A 19,903-nucleotide genomic window follows, 5' to 3' on the forward strand; every position below is an offset into this window, starting at 1 on the left:
GGCATAAAAATGGACACATAGACCAATAGAATAGAATAGAGACTCCAGAAGTGGACCCACAAATGTATGGCCAACCAATCTTTGACAAAGCAGGAAAGAATATACAGTGGAAACAAGACAGTCTCTTTTAACAAATGGTGCTGGGAGAACTGGACAGCAACATGCAGAAGAATGAAACTAGACCACTTTCTTACACCATACACACAAATAAACTCAAAATGGATAAAGGACCTGAATGTGAGAAGGAAACCATCAAAACCCTAGAGGAGAAAGCAGGAAAAGACCTTTCTGACCTCAGCCACAGCAATTTCTTACTTGACACATCTCCAAAGGCAAGGGAATTAAACACAAAAATGAACTATTGGGACCTCGTGAAGATAAAAAGCTTCTGCACTGCAAAGGAAACAATCAACAAAACTAAAAGGCAACCAACAGAATGGGAAAAGATATTTGCAAATGACATATCAGAAAAAGGGCTAGTATCCAAAAATCTATAAAGAGCTCACCAAACTCCACACCTGAAAAAACAAATAATCCAGTGAAGAAATGAGCAGAAAACATGAATAGACATTTCTCCAAAGAAGACATCCAGATGGCCTAAAGGCACATGAAAAGATGCTCAACGTCACTCATCACCAGGGAAATACAAATCAAAACCACACTCAGATATCACCTCACGCCAGTCAGAGTGGCTAAAATGAACAAATCAGGAGACTATAGATGCTGGTGAGGATGTGGAGAAATGGGAACCCTCTTGTTCTGTTGGTGGGAATGCAAACTGGTGCAGCCACTCTGAAAAGCAGTGAGGAGATTCCTCAAAAAATTAAAAATATATCTGCCCTATGACCCAACAACAGCACTCCTAGGAATTACCCAAGGGATACAGGAGTGCTGATGCATAGGGACACACGTACCCCAATGTTTATAGCAGCACTTTCAACAATCGCCAAATTATGGAAAGAGCCTAAGTGTCCATCAACTGACGAATGGATAAAGATGTGGTTTAAATATACAATGGAATACTTGGCAATGAGAAAGAAAGAAATCTGGCCATTTGCAGCAATGTGAATGGAACTGGAGGGCAATATGCTAAGTGAAATAAGTCAGGCAGAGAAAGACAGATACCATATGTTTTCAGTCATATGTGGATTGAGAAACTTAACAGAAGACCATGGGGGAGGGGAAGGGGGAAAATAAAGTTACAGAGAAGGAGGGAGGCAAACCATAAGAGACTCTTAAGGACTGAGAAAAAACTGAGGGTTGATGGGGGGGTGGGGGAGAGGGGAAAGAGGATGATGGGCATGGAGGAGGGTATCTGGGTGCACTGGGTGTTGTATGGAAACCAATTTGACAATAAGTTATATTAAAAAAAAACATAGTTTCCTCATCTCTAAAATGAGCCTAGTAGTCCTACCCCACCATTCTGAGGACTGAAGCAGTTAGTATTTGTGAACATGCATAGAACAGTGTTAACGTGTCTGGGACATATTAACGCTTCCATAAATGTTAGCTATCAGTGTAAGTAGGAATTTCTATAAATTGGCACACGCTTTCTAAGAAATAATTTATTCCATATGTATCAAGAGTAAAAAGAGTACTTAAGTTTTTCATTTACTAATTTCCCTCTAGGAAAACTAGGCCAACAAAATAGTCATTAATTCAAACGTTTATGTACAACGATTTTTCTTTATATAAAAGCAAAAAATTTTGATAAATTGGAAGCCAGTTAAACATCCAACTATTAGAAAAAAATAGAAATCAAGAAAATTATGTCATGTATAATAGACTTTTCTTAAATTCAATTAAAATAATATGGAACATCTACTATAGGCCAAGGTAGAAAAATAAGGACTTAATTTAACTTCCTGCCTTATATAACTAGAAAACTGGATGAAATAAATGAAAAATACATCTTAAACATTGGATAATAGATCAGGATTGGGATTTCTGAGAAGATGGAAATAGATGAGGTTAAACCATACAGTTGCCCCGAGTTACCCAGAAGCAATTTCCAGGCTGTAGTGCTGTGAGGAGGAACTCAAAAGAACCACACTTTTTGATGAGTGAAATCCAGTATCAGAAAAGAAGCTGCATGTAAGGACAGCTCTGGAGATCTGCAGAGGAATCCTTTCAAATCTTTGGCTTAGTACTGAATTACACATGTGAGAGGAAATCTTGAGACTAGGAAACGTACCAGTGGAATTCCTCACACAAGACTTTTGGAATACCACAAGTCAGAATGGAAAGATGTGAAAATGCGTGGAGCATTGGGTAGAGTTGTCAAAATGCTGCTTTAGAAATGGGAGTGTGTTAGCCCTAAAGAAAAGATGTCTTTATTCCTTCCCTGAAAAAGTCGTTTTTAAGCCTTTAAGCTTAACTAATTTCCAAGTAACTTAACTGTATACCATAACCAAAAAAAAAAAAAAAATCACAATGTGCAAAGTAGTACAACAAAATTAATAGACAAAGAAATGAATGCAATTTTGTAAATATGCTTCCTATATTTAAGATCTAGAGTAAACTAAGAATGTAAAATGAAAAAGATCCAAATAAAGCTTAAGATATACAGTATCTAGGGGCACCTGGATGGCTCAGTCAGTTAAGCATCCAACTTCGGCTCAGGTCATGATTTCACAGTTCGTGAGTTCGAGTCCTATGTTGGGTTCTGTGTTGAAGCTCAAAGCCTGGAGCCTGCTTCGGATTCTGTCTCCCTCTCTCTGCTCCTCCCCCACTCATGCTCTCTGGCTCTCTCTCTCTCAAAAATAAATACATATAAAAAAAGAAGATACACAGTATCTAAAAAAATTTTAAAGGAAGACAATGAAGAAATCTTTAGTGACATGAACATATAGTGGTAAAAACTATTCAAGAAAGAAAAAAGTTAACAGAACATCAGTTAGCTTGTGGAACACCACCAAGTCTATCATACATGAAATTGGAGTCCCCAAAATTGAAAAAGGGCTAGGGAAGGGGAACTGCCAACAGAAATATTTGAAGAAATAGGGGCCAAAGTATCTCCAAGTTTGATTTTTTTAGCAATTAATTTTTTTTAACGTTTATTTATTTTTGAGACAGGGAGAGACAGCATGAACGGGGGAGGGTCAGAGAGAGAGGGAGACACAGAATCAGAAACAGGCTCCAGGCTCTGAGCGGTCAGCACAGAGCCTGATGCAGGGCTCAAACTCACGGACTGTGAGATCATGACCTGAGCCGAAGTTGGATGCTTAACCGACTGAGCCACCCAGGCGCCCCTCTCCAAGTTTGATTTTAAAAATTCACAGGTGCAAAAAGCTCAAACATGAAAATAAATCATCTTTTTTAAAAAAATATTTAAATTTTTTTAATGTTGATTTATTTTTGAGAGAGACAGACAGAATGTGAGTGGGTTAGGGGCAGAGAGAGAGGGAGACACAGAATCTGAAGCAGGCTCCAGGCTCTGAGCTGTCAGCACCAGAACCCGATGCAGGGTTCGAACCTGAGCCAAAGTTGGCCACTTAACTGACTGAGCCACCCAGGTGCTCCTGAAAATGAATAATCTTAAAGTAAATTATATAAGTTTTGTAATTATTATATAATATTTTTACAATTAACAATTATATAATAAAATTGGTGAAAGCCAGTAATAAAGAAAATCTTAAAAGAAATCAAAGGAACAAAAGTAAAACAACAGTGGACTACAGGTCATAAACGATGAAAACAGGCGAAAGGCAGAGACACATCTTTAAAGTATGTAAATAAAGGGTCACCTGGGAGGTTCAGTTGGTTGAGCATCTGACTTCAGCTCAGGTCATGATCTCACAGTTCATGAGTTTGAGCCCCACATTGGGTTCGCTGCTGACAGCACAGAGCCTGCTTTGGCTCCTCTGTCCCCTTTTCTCTGCCCCTCCCCAGCTTGTACTCTCTAAAAATAAATAAGCCAATGAAACATTTAAAGTATATAAGTAAAAACAACAGGTGTTAGCAAGGATATGGAGAAATTGGAACCCCAACACACTGTTGGTAGGAATACAAAATTGTGTAGCCACTATGGAAAGCAGTATAGAAATTCTTCAAAAGCCTGTAACAAGAATTGCCATATGATCTGGCAATACCACTTCTGGGTATATATATCCAAAAGAATTGAAATTGGGAATCTGAAAACGTATTAGCGCTCCCAGGTTCACTGCAGCACTATTTACAATAGCCAAGATATGGAAACAAGCTAAGTGTCCATTCACAAGTGAATGGATACAGAAGAAAATACATTGGAATACTCTTCAGCTAAGAAACATTGCCAATAAGTAATTCCACAGATGAACTTGAGGAGTTTACAGTAAGTGAAATAAGAACAGACATAAACAGAGGCACATGGGTGGCTCATTTCAATGAGCACCTGCTCTTGATTTAGGCACAGGTCATTATTTCACAGTTCAGGAGTTCAACCCCCCCCCCCCATGGGTTCTTTGCTGATGGTGTGGAGCCTGCTTGGAATTCCCTCTCTCCCCCTCTCTCTATGCTCCTCCTTCACTCATGCTCTCTCCCCCAAAATAAATAAAAACTTAAAAATAATTATTTAAAAGAACGATGTCAACAAGTACTGCATGATTCCCCATATGATTTATTAAAACCATAAAATTAACAGAATCAAAGAGTGGAATAGTGATAATGATTACAAGGGGCTAGGATGAGGGAGAAATGGTGAGGTACTAATCATTGGCATAAAATTTCAGTTAAACAAGATGAATAAGCTCTTGAGATCTGTGATACAACATTGTCCCTACAGTCAACAATAAATAATATATTGCACATTTAAAAATTTGTCAAGAGGGTGGATCTCATGCTGGGTGTTCTTTTTTTATTATTATTATGAAATTTATTGTCAAATTGGTTTCCATACAACACCCAGTGCTCATCCCAAAAGGTGCCCTCAATACCCATCCCCCATCCATCCTTCCCTCCAACCCCCTATAAACCCTCAGTTTGTTCTCAGTTTTTAGGAGTCTCTTATGTTTTGGCTCCTTCCCTCTCTAACCATTTTTTTTCTTCCCCTCCCCCATGGTCTTCTGTTAAGTTTTTCAGGATCCACATAGGAGTGAAAACATATGGAATCTGTCCTTCTCTGTATGACTTATGCTAAGTGAAATAACACTCTCCAGTTCCATCCATGTTGCTACAAAAAGCCATATTTCATTCTTTCTCATTGCCACATAGAATTCCATCGTATATATAAACCACAATTTCTTTATCCATTCATCAGCTGATGGACATTTAGGCTCTTTCCATAATTTGGCTCTTGTTGAAAGTGCTGCTATAAACATTAGGGTACAAGTGCCCCTATGCATCAGTACTCCTGTATCCCTTGGGTAAATTCCTAGCAGTGTTATTGCTGGGTCATAGGGAAGATCTATTTTTAATTTTTTGAGGAACCTGCACACTGTTTTCCAGAGCAGCTGCACCAGTTTGCATTCCCACCAACAGTGCAAGAGGGTTCCCGTTTCTCCACATCCTCTCCAGCATCTATATTTTAGCCACTCTGACTGGCATGAGGTGCTATCTGAGTGTAGTTTTGATTTGTATTTCCCTGATGAGGAGTGACGTTGAGCATCTTTTCATGTGCCTGTTGGCCATCTGGATGTCTTCTTTAGAGAAGTGTCTATTCATGTTTTCTGCCCATTTCTTCACTGGATTATTTTATTTTTGGGTGTGGAGTTTGGTGAGCTCTTTATAGATTTTGGATACTAGCCCTTTGTCCTATATGGGTGTTCTTTCTGAATAACATTAAGAAGAAAAAAATGATCTAGAACTCTGTACCCAACAAAAGTGTGTTTCAAAATTGAAGGTGACATGGTGCCTACAAGAAACTCACTTCGGACGTAGAGACACATGCAGACTAAAAGTGAAAGAATGGAAACATTTACCATGAATTGGGATCAGAAACAAAACTGGGGTAGCAATACTTCTGACAGACAAAAGAGACTTTAAAGACTATAACAAAAAACAAAGAAGGACACTAAGTAAGGATAAATGGAGCAATCCAAAAAGAGGATATAACAACTGTAAATTGCACCCCACATGGGAGTACCCCAATACATAAAACAACTGAGGAAAAAATAGAATACAATAGTAGTACAGGACTTAAACACACTTTTATCAATGAATAGAGCATCCAGACAGGAAAAAAAAAAAAACTTTGAAATCAGTAAATGGCTTTGAAAGATACAATGTATTAGATGATGCCATGAGATACTCAGAACATTTCGTTGAAAAACAGTAGAATATACACTCATTTCAAGTGTATATCGAACATTCTCCCAAACGATCATGTTAGGCCACAAAACAAGTCTCAATAAATTCAAAAAGATTGAAATCATATCATGATGTATCTTCTCCCACCACAGCAGTATGAAAGTAGAAATCGAGAAAATCTTGATTTTCCCAAGAAAAAAATCTGAGAAAAGCACAAATACTGTACATGGAAACTAAACAACATGCTGCTAAAGCAATGGATGGGTGAACCACAAAACACATCCAGACAAATAAAAATGAGAAAACTAGTCCAAAAATCTTTGGAATGCAGTAAAGGCTGTTCAAAGAGGAAAGATTTTAACAATAGAAATATAACTCAAGAAGAAAGAAAAAACTCAAATAACCTACCCTCATACCTAAAGGAGGTAGGAAAAATAACAACAAACAAAACCCAAAGCCAGTAGAAGGAAGAAAATAAAGATTAGAGCAGAAGGGGGAGTAACCAAGATGGCAGTACAGCATGGATGTCTTTTTTGCATCTCAGGTCCATGAAATACAGCCAGACCAACACTAAACCATCCTGCACACCTAGAAAACTGATCTGAGGATTGACACAACAACGTGCACAATCTGAACCACAGAATTCAGCAGGTACGCAGTATGGAGAAGTTAACTCGGGGACAGAAGCCGTGGAGGTCAGGGAGCCACTTTTGTGTGTGGAGAGAGAATGCGGGGGGGGGGGGTAGTACGGGAATATTACCCCCCCCAAAAGCACCTGGAGAGAAAGTGGAAGAGTGGAAGCAGCCCCAGAGACTGAAATAAAAAGGAAAAAGGATAAAGAGGATTTAAATTCCATTAAGGCTCTATAAACAAGGGGAGCACAGAGTCAAACTCTGCAGCTCCATACCTGACAGTGCTCTGCTGAGAAGGACAAATCTCCAGGAACAGAGTTAAGTCTGGGGGTCTTTGGGCCACACAGAGAAAGGTGGTTCCCCTGCTGGGAGGACATCTGGTAGAGGCTGTGTGGCAACCAAGCCCCAGCAGACCCCAGAGAACAACCGCATTTACTGGTGCTGGAACAAGGTTGTTAAGCGTGAAGCCTGGTGCTAGATGTGTGTGTGATTTTCCATAATCCCTGAAAAGGTGCTGCTACATAATTGCATGAACTTTCTCTGGGGCAGACTGGCACCTAGCTGCAGTCTCTGGGCATTGGCAGCAGCATGGCCCTGTGAATGTTCTTGGGTGTGGTCAGCACCTGGCCATTACTCAGTGAGATCCTCCCCCAGAGGGTCTGAGTCGGTTAAAGCCATAGTCCCCCAGAAGTGAGGGGTCGGGAAACACAGACACATCTGAGATGAAACTCAGGAAGGAGGTGCCACCTGGCAACTTGATGGCTTGGTCACTGGCAGTGTAAAAGCAGGGTCTGGACAGAAGCCTGAGACAAAGGACAGGTGCATGATTGCTGATCAGGGAGAACACCGCTCTGATACTAGAGACTGGGTAGCTGGGTAATGCCATTTTTACCCCTCCTGTGCATGTGCATAAACACCTACAGGCACCACAACAATCCACCCCAGTAAGCTAAGCAGTGCCATCTAGTGGAGAACAGAGCCATTCCACTAAGCCCCACCCAGCTGGGCCAACCTTGCTCTTCAGGAACACAAGTCTCTCCGCCTGCTTAGTTTATGAACTATAAAGCACCTCATAGTTTGACTCCTAGGAGCAAACGAAGTAATTTCAGTCGTATTTCAGTCTGTTCACTAGTCCATCTATTCAATTTTCTTTGTTTTCTCTTTTTTCCTTTTCTTGAATACAGAAAGAAAAAAAATAATTTTCAATTTTTATTAAAGTATTTTTATTTTTCCACTATATTTTACATTTTTGTAAACTATTCAAGTGCTGTTTTACTTCCATCATTCCATTTTATTCTATGTCATTGTATTCATTTTTTTCAAATTTTCAAACATTTTTTTTATTTTCTCTTTTTTCTCCCCCCCCCCTTTTATCTCTAATCTATCAAGCTTATTTCAACAGCGAGATCGAAACACACCTAGGATCTAACATCATTTATTTCATTTGTGTGTGTGTGTTTGTGTTGTTTCTAATTGTTTAATTTTTTTTACCTTATTAATTGCTTTCCTTCCTTCAAAAGGAAGAAACAAAGGAATTCACCCCAAAAGAAAGAGCAGGAAGAAACAGCCAGGAACTTACTTAATCAACACAGATAGAAGCAAGATGTCTGAACCAGAATTTAGAATCATGATAATAATAATACTAGCTGGGGTCTAAAATAGATGAGAATCCCCTTCTGTGGAGATAATACAAGTAAAAGCTAGTCAGGATGAAAAAAAAATGTTATAACTGAGCTGCAACTTCAAATGGATGCCCCAGTGGCAAGAATGAATGAAACAGAGCAGTTAATCAGCGCTACAGAGGGCAAACTTACAGAGAACAATGAAGCAGATGAAAAGAGGAAGACTAAGGCAAAAGAACACAACTTAAGATTTAGAGAAATCAGGGACTCATTAAAAAGGAACAACATCAGAACCATAGGGGTCCCAGAAGATGAAAAGAGAGAAAAAGGGGTAGAAGGGTTATGTAAGCATATCATAGTGGAAAACTTCCCTAACCTGGGCAAAGACACAGACATCAAAATCCACCAAGTACAGAGGACTCCCATTAGATTCAACAAAAACCGACCATCAACAAGGCATATTGTAGTCAAATTCACAAAATACTCAGGCAAGGAAAGAACCATGAAAGCAACAAGGGAAAAAAAAGTCCTTAACCTACAAGGGAAGATACATCAACTTTGCTGCAGACCTATCCACAGAAACTTAGCAGGCTAGAAAGGAGTGGAAGGATATATTCAATGTGCTGAATTGGATAAAAATATGCAGCCAAGAATTCTTTATCCAGCAAGGCTGTCATTCAAAACAAGGAGAGATTAAAAGTCTCCCAGAAAAACAAAAGTTAAAGGAGTTTGTGACCACTAAACCAGCCATGCAAGAAATTTTAAGGGGGACTCTCTGAAGGGAGACAAGATGAGAGAGACAGAGAGACAGAGAGACAGAGAGACAGAGAGACAGAGAGACAGAGAGACAGAGACCAAAAGCAACAAAGACTAGAAAGGACCAGAGAACACCACCAGAAACTCCAACCCTACAATAAAATTAATGACAACAAACTCATATCTTTCAGTACTCACTCCAAATGTCAATGGACTAAATGCTCCAACCAAAAGACATAGGGTAACAGAATGGATAAGAAAACAAGATCAATCTATATGCTGTTTACATGAGACCCACTTTAGACCTAAAGACACCTTCATATTAAAAATAAGGGGATGGAGGACCATCTATCATGCTAATGGTCAACAAAAGAAAGCCCGAGTAGCCATACTTACATCAGAAAATCTAGACTTTAAAATAAACCATGTAGCAAGAGACGAAGAAGGGCATTATATCATAATTAAGGGGTCTATCCACCAAGACCTAACAACTAAAAACATTTATGCTCCAAATGTGGAAGAACCTAAATATATAAAATCAATCACAAAGAAATTCATTGATAACACCATAATCACCCCGCTTCCAGCAATGCACATTTCATCTAAACAGAAAATCAACAAGGAACCAATGGCTTTGAATGACACACTGGACCAGATGGACTTAACAGATATATTCAGAACACTTCATCCTAAAGCAGCAGAATATACATTCTTCTCCAGTGAACATGGAATGTTCTACAGAATAGATCGCATACTGGGACACAAATCAGTCCTCAACAAGTACAAAAAGATCGAGATCATACTGTGTGTATTTTCAGACTATAATGCTATGAAACTTGAAAACAACTACAAGAAAAAATTTGGAAAGATAACAAGTACTTGGAAACCAAAGAGCATTCTACTAAAGAATGAATGGGCTAACCAAGAAGTTAAAGAGGAAATTAAAAACTACGTGGAAGGCAATGAAAATGATTACACCACAGCCCAAAACTTCTGGGACGCAGCAAAAGTGGTCATAAGAGGGAAGTATATAGCAGTCCAGGTCTTCCTAAAGAAGGAAGAAAGGTCTCAGATATACAACCTAACCTTACACCTTAAAGAGCTGGAAAAAGAACAGCAAATAAAACCCAAAAACAGAAGACAGGAAATAATAAAGATTAGAGCAGAAATTAATGCTATCGAAACAACAACAACAAAAAAAAAAACAGTAGAACAGATCAATGAAACCAGAAGCTGGTTCTTTGAAAGAATTGACAAAATTGATAAACCACTAGCCAGTATGATCAGGAAGAAAAAGGAAAGGACCCAAATAAATAAGATCAAGAATGAAAGAGGAGAGATCACAACCAATGCAACAGAAATAAAAATAATAAAAGAATATTATCAGCAATTATATGCCAATAAAATGGGTAATCTGAAAGAAATGGAGAAATTCCTAGAAACATATACACTACCAAAACTGAAACAGAAAGCAATAGAAAATTTGAACAGACATATAACCAGTAAGGAAATCAAATTAGTAACCAAAAATCTTCCAAAAAACAAGATTCCAGGGCCAGATGGCTTTCTAGGGGAATTCTACCAAACATTTAAGGAGGGTTAACACCTATTCTCTTGAAACTGTTCCAAAAAATAGAAATGGAAGGGAAACTTCCAAACACTTTCTATGAACCCAACATTACGCTGATTCCAAAACCAGACAGAGACCACACTAAAAAGGAGAAGTATAGACCAATTTCCCTGATGAACATGGATGCAAAAATCCTCAACAAGATAATAGCTAACCAGATCCAACAATACATTAAAATAATTATTCACCCACGACCAAGTGGGATTTATACCTAGTATGCAGGGCTGGCTCAGTGTCTGCAAAACAATTAACGTGATTCATCACATCAATTAAATAAAGGACAAGAACCACATGATCCTCTCAATAGACACTGAGAAACCATTTGACAAACTACAGCATCCTTTCTTGATAAAAACCCTCAAGAAAGTAGGGATAGAAGGATCATACCTCAAGATCATAAAAGCCATAGATGAAAGATACAATGCTAATATCATCCTCAATGGGGAAAAACTGAGAGCTTTCCCCCTAAGGTCAGGAACAAGATAGGGATGTCAACTCTTACCACTGTTATTCTACATGGTATTGGAAGTCTAAGCCTTTGCAATCAGACAACACAAAGAAATAAAAGGCATCCAAATTGGCCAGGAGGACGCCAAACTTTCACTCTGCACAGATGACATGATGCTCTATATGGAAAATCCAAAAAACTCCACCAAAAAACTGCTGGAACTGATCCATGAATTCAGCAAAGTCACAGGATATAAAAATCAATGCACAGAAATCAATTGAATTCCTATACACCAACAATGAAGCAACAGAAAGAGAAATCAATGGATCGATCCCTTTTACAATTGCCCCCAAAACCATAAAATACCTAGGAATAAATCTAACCAAAGAGGTGAAAAATCTATACACTGAAAACTACAGAAAGTTTATGAAAGAAATTGAAGACACAAAACAATGGAAAAATGTTCCATGCTCCTGGATAGGAAGAACAAACACTGTTAAAATGTCAATACTACCCATAGCAATCTACATGTTCAATGCAATACCTATTAAAATAATACCAGAATTCTTCACTGAGCTAGAAAAAACAATCTTAAAATTTGTATGTAACCAGAAAAGACCCTGAATAGCCAAAGCAATCTTGAAAAAGAAAACCAAAGCAGGAGGCATCACAATCACGGACTTCAAGCTATACTACTTCAAAGCTATAATCATCAAGACAGTATGGTACTGGCACAAGATCAGACACTCAGATCAATGGAACAGAATAGAGAACCCAGAAATGGACCCACAAACATATGGCCAACTAATCTTGAAAAAAGGAACAAAGAATATCCAATGGAATAAAGACAGTCTCTTCAGCAAGTAGTGCTGGGAAAACTGGATAGCAACATGCAGAAGAATGAACCTGGACCACTTTCTTACACCTCAAACAAAAATAAACTCAAAATGGATGAAAGACCTAAATGTAAGACAGGAAGCCATCCAAATCCTTGAGGAGAAAGTAGGCAATGCCTCTTTGATCTTAGCCACAGCAACTTCTTACTCCACACGTCTCTGGAGACAAGGGAAACAAAAGCAAAAATCAACTACTGGGACCTCATCAAAATAGAAAACTTCTGCACAGCAAAGAAAACAATCAACAAAACTAAAAGGCAACCGACAGAATGGGAGAAGATATTTGCAAATGACATATCAGATAAAGGGTTAGTATCCAAAACCTATGAAGAACTTCTCAAACACCCAAAAAATAAGTAATCCAGTGAGGAAATGGGCAAAAGACATGAATAGACACTTCTCCAAAGACATCCAGGTGGCCAACCGACACATGAAAAAAATGCTCAACTTCATTCATCATCAGGGAAATACAAATCAAAACCACCATGAGATACCTCCTTACACCTGTCAGAATGGCTAACATTAACAACTCAGGCAACAACAGATGTTGGCGAGGATGCAGAGAAAGAGGATCTCTTTTGCATTGTTGGTGGGAATGCAAGCTGGTGCAGCCACTCTGGAAACAGTATGGAGGTTCCTCAAAAAAAAAAAAAACAACTAAAAATAGAACTACCCTATGACCCACCAATTGTACTACCAGGCATTTATCCACAGGATACAGGTGTGCTGTTTCGAAGGGACACATTCACCCCCATGTTTATAGCAGCACTATCAACAATAGCCTAAGTATGAAAGAGCCCAACTGTCCATCGATGGATGAATGCATAAAGAAAATGTGGTATATATATACAATGGAGCATTACTCGGCAATTGAAAACTGTGTTCTTTAAAAGGCATGATCAGGGGCGCCTGGGTGGCTCAGTCAGTTAAGTGTCTGACTTCGGCCTGGGTCATGATCTCACAGTTTGCGAGTTCGAGCTCCGCATCAGGCTCTGTGCTGACAGCTCAGAGCCTGGAGCCTGCTTCCGATTCTGTGTCTGTCTGTCTGTCTCTCTCTCTCTCTGCCCCTCCCCAGCTCATGCTCACACTCTGTCCCTTTCAAAAATAAACTTAAAAAAAAAATTAAAAAATAAAAGGCATTATCATAAAAATGAGGAGCCAAGTCACAGGCTTGTAGAAAATATTCACAATATTTACAGATAACAAAGAACTTGGATCTAGAGTATGTGAAGAACTCTTACAAGTTTTGAAAGTTCAATAAACAGGGGCTTCTTGCGTCTCAGTCAGTTTAGCATTTGACTCTTGATTTCAGCTCACGTCTTAAGCCCACAGTTCATGAGATCGAGCCCCACAAAGGGCTCTGTGCTGACAGTATGGAGCCTGATTGGGATTCCTTCTCTCCTTCTCTCTCTGCCCCTTCCCCCAACCCCTCCAAAAAATAAACAAGCATTAAAAAAAGGAAAGAAAATTCAATCAACAAAAAATTTGAATAGACACGTCATCAAATGTTATATATTAAGGGCAAACAGTCACAAATATTACAGGTTGAATTGTGTGTTGCCCCATCACCCATTCTATGTTGAAAACCTAATACCTAGTACCTCAGATGGGGACTACATTTGGAGATAGTGTCTTTAAACAGATGATTAAGAAAAAATTAGGTTTTTAGGGTCATTAGGGGGGTCCTAATCAAATTTGACTTTTTTCCTTCCTTGTAAGAAGAGATTATGACAGAAACATAAAGGGAAGACCATGTGAAGACACAGAAAGGAGAAAATGGCCATCTTTAAGCCAAAGAGAGAGCCCTCAGAAGAAACTAACCCTATAAATTACATTTCTAGCCTCCAGAATTTTGAAAAGGTAAATTTATGCTATTTAAGCCATCCAGTAGGTGGTACTTTGTTACGGCAGCCTTAGCAAACTAAATACACACATGAGTATGTTCATTATCATTGGTTATATGAAAAACACAAATTAAAACATACTGAAATGGCTAAATTAAAATAGACTTTTAATATCATATATTGACACAGATGTGGGACAACACATACATTGTTGGGGATGAAAAATGGTACAGCCCCTCTCGAGAACAGTTTGCTTTCAAGATTTTTTTTTAAGTTAAATATATTCTCATAAATCCCATCATTTCTACCCTCAGATATTTATGTAAGGGAACTAAAAACTTATGTTCAATAAGAGTCGCATTCAACTATTCATAGCAAATTGGTAATAACCCCCAAGTGAAAATAACCAGAATGTTCAACTGGTAAATAAACAAATTGTAGTTTATCTATATAATCGATTACTAAGCAGCAATTTAAAAGAAAAGTATTACTGATACACGTAACACTACGGATGAATCCCAAAATCATTACACAAAGTGAAGGAAGACAAATCAAAGACTACATACCATATGTTTCCATTTATAGGAAATTCTAGCAAAAACAAAACTAGGACAGAAAGTAGACTAGTGGTTGCCAGCCCACCACCTCACCATCTATGCTATAATAGCTTTTATCTCAAGCTTTTTGTTAACTCTTGGCTTCTAGATCTTGGTATCTTCATGTGTCCATCTCTGTGTACTTCCTACATCTCAGGATCAATTTCTCAAAGACAGTAATCAGTCCAAACTATTAGCATGTGTGGTGATGTTAAAGTATAACCGAAATTTTAAGTATACTCCTCTCTTAAGAGACAGAAATTAATTCCTTCCTCTCCCCTTGATTGTGGCATATATGATGGAGGTTTGAGACTAGGTTTTAAGAGACATGGCTTTCTTCTTGTTGTCTTTGGCTTGGATCTCTTGCTTTGAGGGAAAGAAGCCAGTCACCACGTCATGGTAACATTTAAGCAGCCTTGTGGAGAGGAACTAAAGCTTCCTGCCAGTTGTCAGTGAGGAGCAGAATCTTCTGCCATCAGCCATGTGAGTGAGCCATCTGTAGATGGATGCCCCAGGCCCAGGCAAGCCTCATTAAACAGCTCCACCTACTATCTGGACAGCAACCCCAAACCATGTAAGCTACTTCTGAATTTCCAATCTCCAGGGGCACCTGGGTGGCTTAGTCGGTTAAGCATCTGACTTCAGCTCAGGTCATGATCTTGCTGTCTGTGAGTTCGAGCCCCGGGTTGGGCTCTGTGCTGACAGCTCAGAGCCTGGAGCCTGCTTCAGATTCTGTCTTCCTCTCTCTCTGACCCTCCCCCGTTCATGCTCTGTCTCTGTCTCAAAAATAAATAAACGTTTAAAAAATTTTTGAATTTCCAACCTCCAAAAAAAAAGTAATAAATATATATTGCTTTTACACAGATTTGGGGTACTTTGTTGTATAGCAATCTGACCCTATAGAAGTCCTAAACTTCCTCATGGAATGACTATTTCAGTATTTTAGGATACCCAGGCATAAAAAGAACTCGAGGACTCTCTCAGCAAGCACTCTGGATTTTGGAATTAACTTCCAAGTGAAGATATAGACAAAAAACATACCTTTATTGCTATCTTTATTTTATCCAGTAAAAAACAAAAACAAACATAACAATAAAACATAAACAACTGAATAGGATAATAATCTACCTACTACTTAGGATAATCATCTACCTCCTTAAAATAATAATCTACCTACTACTACCTTTAAAAATCAGAAATAATTTTCTTCCATACAAACAGGACTCCAAATGAAGATAAATTAGTTTAATAAGGAGTTTCAGAGAAGCCTAGCATTCCTGAGAGTTGGTTTCTAAGATACGTTGCTTTGGGTTTTTAGGTTTGCCACCATTAGCAGTGTAAACCTAAGTCAATTAGCCTTTTAGGGTCTCTTGTGTACAGTAATTTTTAATTTAATTTTGGTCAAAGACACCTTTGTGAATCTACAATCTTTCTCCTGATAAATATATACTGCCACAGTGAGTTTTACACATTCTTTGCTTCTTCTGGAAAGTATTTCTAACCCAGCAACTGTGCCTAGTTAAACTTGAGTAATTCTAGTACTTAGGGTCTAAGTAACTCTTGGTTTGCTGGCATTTTATAAATCTGAAGATTTTTAATTGTACGGCTTACTACTTACTTACTTACTAGTTTGCTGCATATATTAAGCACTGTTTTATAAATGAAGTTGCTTTTTTAGCAAATGTTTTCTGTTCCCAAGGAAGCAGAGACTCAAATGCTAATACAGGTGTAGAGAGTTACCCATTCTTATTAAGGCTGATTTGTATAACCTGCTACAACACACCTATTTGGTATAATTTATGCTTGGTGTTAATAGTAACTTATATTGGTATTCACCTAGGGAGACTAGCTTTAAAGGAAACCCTCAGCATCTGCTCACCACCTTATTTCCATATATTCAGCTTTCTGTTTAATTAACCTCTTTTTATTGTAGTATCTGAAAAGTAACTCAGAATAAAAAGGCACATTGATCACGGATCAGTAGCATCATTTTCTCAAACAGACAACACCATTTTTGTCATGGACAGGGTAGCATATAGAGATCACAGGACTATGTGCACAACTCACAACTTCTGATTTTATTGTATTAAACTGATTGGCATATCCTTCCCAACACTCATAGTCAAGTAGAACAACAAATAGCCACAAAGACACTTTTTCTATAGGTTAACCGCTTTACAAATAAAAAGATCAGAATAGAGTGCGGATGAAATGAATCTATTAGATGCCTAAATTGGAGCAATACTTCTTTCATGAAGAAAAAAAAAGGTACTCAAACATCTCATTTGATTACTGTTTGGGGCTAGGCAGCAGGAATCACTTCAGTGGACTCCTTCCTTACGGATCCAGGAGAGAATATTCCTCAGAATCCATGACTTGCTCTCAAAAGAAAGCTGAAACAGTGCTTCTTTACTTTCTAAATGTTTATCCCAGTTTAAGAGATGAATTCCCATGGAGCTACCCTGGTCGCAACCTTCCTCATTGTGTGGTTGCTAATGTAGATTTCATAATCTCACCTTCAAAATACAGAATGATGAGGAGAATGTTGTGATATCTAAGTAGCTACCAACTGCAGCAAGAAGGGCAAAATAAACTCTTTCATACAATTCTTACTGTTTAAAGATTTCGGTTTTTAAAAGTTTCCATCGCAAAGAAAGACACCGTTTTCTCTTTTGCATTAGAGCACAAAAGAGAAATGGTTACATAGACAATTTGCAGAGGCTACTGGAGTGGGAGTGTTAAATAACTGAAGGAATATCTTCAGGTGGAAAAAAAAGAAAGAAAGAAAAGATAAATCCAGCTAACATAATTCAAGTTGAAAAAAGTCTAGGACAATTTAAAAGATTCTTCAGCAATTTATGATAATGTACAATCATATTCTTTTCTCCTAAAAGACTTTTGCCTACGATTGTAGTTATTTCTTGTTAAGGTGAAATATCACTCATCTTGAAACAGATGTGAAATTATCCTTATTAGATACTTTTCCTTGATGTTGGTATTTTAACACTGTGATTAAACCAGATGGAAGACAACTCCCCCCCCACTCTTCCTTGAAAAAAGGGAGAGGAGGAAAATAAAACACACACGCACAACCAGGTACTTTCAGATTCTAGTTGCCATAACAACTTGAGTCGGCTTCCATCATTAAAGCATCTTTTGATCACCCTTATGGATTTTTTGTGTAATGAGTAAAAGATTCATTATTTCATGTATTCTCTATTGAGAAAAATTCTTCTCCTCTTTGAAAACAGCTCATTGTCTGTTTTATTAAACAAAAGCAGACGAGTACTATAAACTCCCCCTCAAAACTATAAACAACAAAGGCTCCCCAAAGAAAGCTTTGAAGTATTATATTGCACTTTCAGACTTCTAATGATATTTTTAAAGGGTATTTTGTTTCCATGAAAATTAAATACTTCTGGTAATTTTACAATGTGAGAATTATTCATATATTTTTCTCTCTTTCAATGGGCCAATTCAAATATTGTTTACAGTAACACCAACAAAACACATTGCAGTAAAATGCCTTCCTTCTGGCCTCTTTCGCCTATTGTTTAATCTCTAGGTCTGCACACATCTGGAAAACAGCGAAGTCAGTGGGAAGTGTGAGAAGCTGGTATCAAAGCAAGTTGCTTCCTAGCAACAGCACTCAGGAGAAACAGGCTTCATTTGTCAAGTGGCCCCAAAGCAGGAAATCAGGGCGCTGTGGGAATGAGAATGGCATATACAAGGTGCAAAACATAAGTTAACATTTACCTTTCCAAAGTGAAATATTTAATGTCCTCTATAAACAGGACACCCAAACTGAAACAAAGTCAAAAGAGTCCTGATGGCTCAGTATAGAAAGCTTCTCACACCTCTGTGATGAAGAGCCAACTTGGGTATGTAGCCAGTTCATCACAGATTGTTTTGTAAAATATTATTTTCAAAAAATATTTAGGAAAGTGAAATTTTTAAAAAGGCACTTTAAATAAGAACCAGCCAAAAAAAAAAAATCTTTCACATTGGTTCCTTAAATGCTTTTAGACACTTACCTTCAATTTCTGTCCTGACTTCCTCACAAACCAGACACAGTGCCTAGATAGTAAAATAGGATGGACCACGAGACCACCTTGCATTAAATAGCTCTGGTTTAACACTGAGCTTCTCAAACTCATTGAGCATCGAGATCCCTTGGAGAGTTTGTTAAATGCAGACACCTGAGCCCCACCCTCAGCATCAGATTCAGCAAATCTGGGCTAGGGGTGGATACTTAGGATTTCTAGCAAGCTCACAGGTATTCCCAATGTATGAGTAGCAATGCTGGAGAAGCTAGATGTGCCATATTGCAAGTGTGTCTAACGCCCTCACTGTGGACTCCCATTATACTAAAGCGGTAAAATCTCCAGAGCTGGGTGATGGTAAGATTACCCAGGAGGAGAGGCAGAAAACTGAGTCTTTAATTCCTCCAGTGATTCCTCATCATTTTCAACACAAAAGCTAAATGCCATGGCTGAGGTCACAAAATTCCTCAAGATCCACCTCATCCCCTCATTTTTGCCAGTTTGTCCTTATTTTACACTCCTTATCGATATGGAATTGATGCATCAGCCACAAGGAATTACAGGTAAATGGAATCTGACTATGCTAGTGTTCTCACACCCTCGTGCCTTCCGGCTTTCATTCCCTCTCCACACCCCATTCCTTTTCTTTCCTCTCACTTATTCTTTCAACAAATGTTTGTCTCTCTTTTTAAATATTTATTTACTTTTGAGAGAGAGAGCGAGAATGTGTGTGAGAGGGGCAGAAAGAGAGGGAGACACAGTATCGGAAGTAGGCTCCAGGCTCCAAGCTGTCAGCACAGAGCCCAAGGAAGGGCTTGAACTCACAAACTGCGAGATGATGACCTGAGCTGAAGTCAGATGCTTAACCCACTGAGCCACCCAGGTGCCCCATATTCTTTCAACACATGTTGCTGAGCTACCTACCTGATATGAATTTTATATGAGGTTTAAATGAGACAATATATTTAAAGGACTTAGTACAAAACGTAGCATATGGCAAGCACTCAAAAGATGATGGCAATGTTGACAAGGACGATGGCAAGAAGAATGAGGTTATATGCTGACAAGAGTGTTCAACACCTCGTTTTTTAACTACCGATTCTTAAGTCACCTCAGTGAGACTGAGGTTCATTGAAAGAATTCTGTCTTTCACATCAACATTTCCATTTCCCACTGAGGTCCCTAGGATACAGTAAGGTCTTAATAAACAT

Source organism: Prionailurus bengalensis, chromosome A1, assembly GCF_016509475.1.
Source record: "Prionailurus bengalensis isolate Pbe53 chromosome A1, Fcat_Pben_1.1_paternal_pri, whole genome shotgun sequence".
Classification (NCBI taxonomy): domain Eukaryota; kingdom Metazoa; phylum Chordata; class Mammalia; order Carnivora; family Felidae; genus Prionailurus; species Prionailurus bengalensis.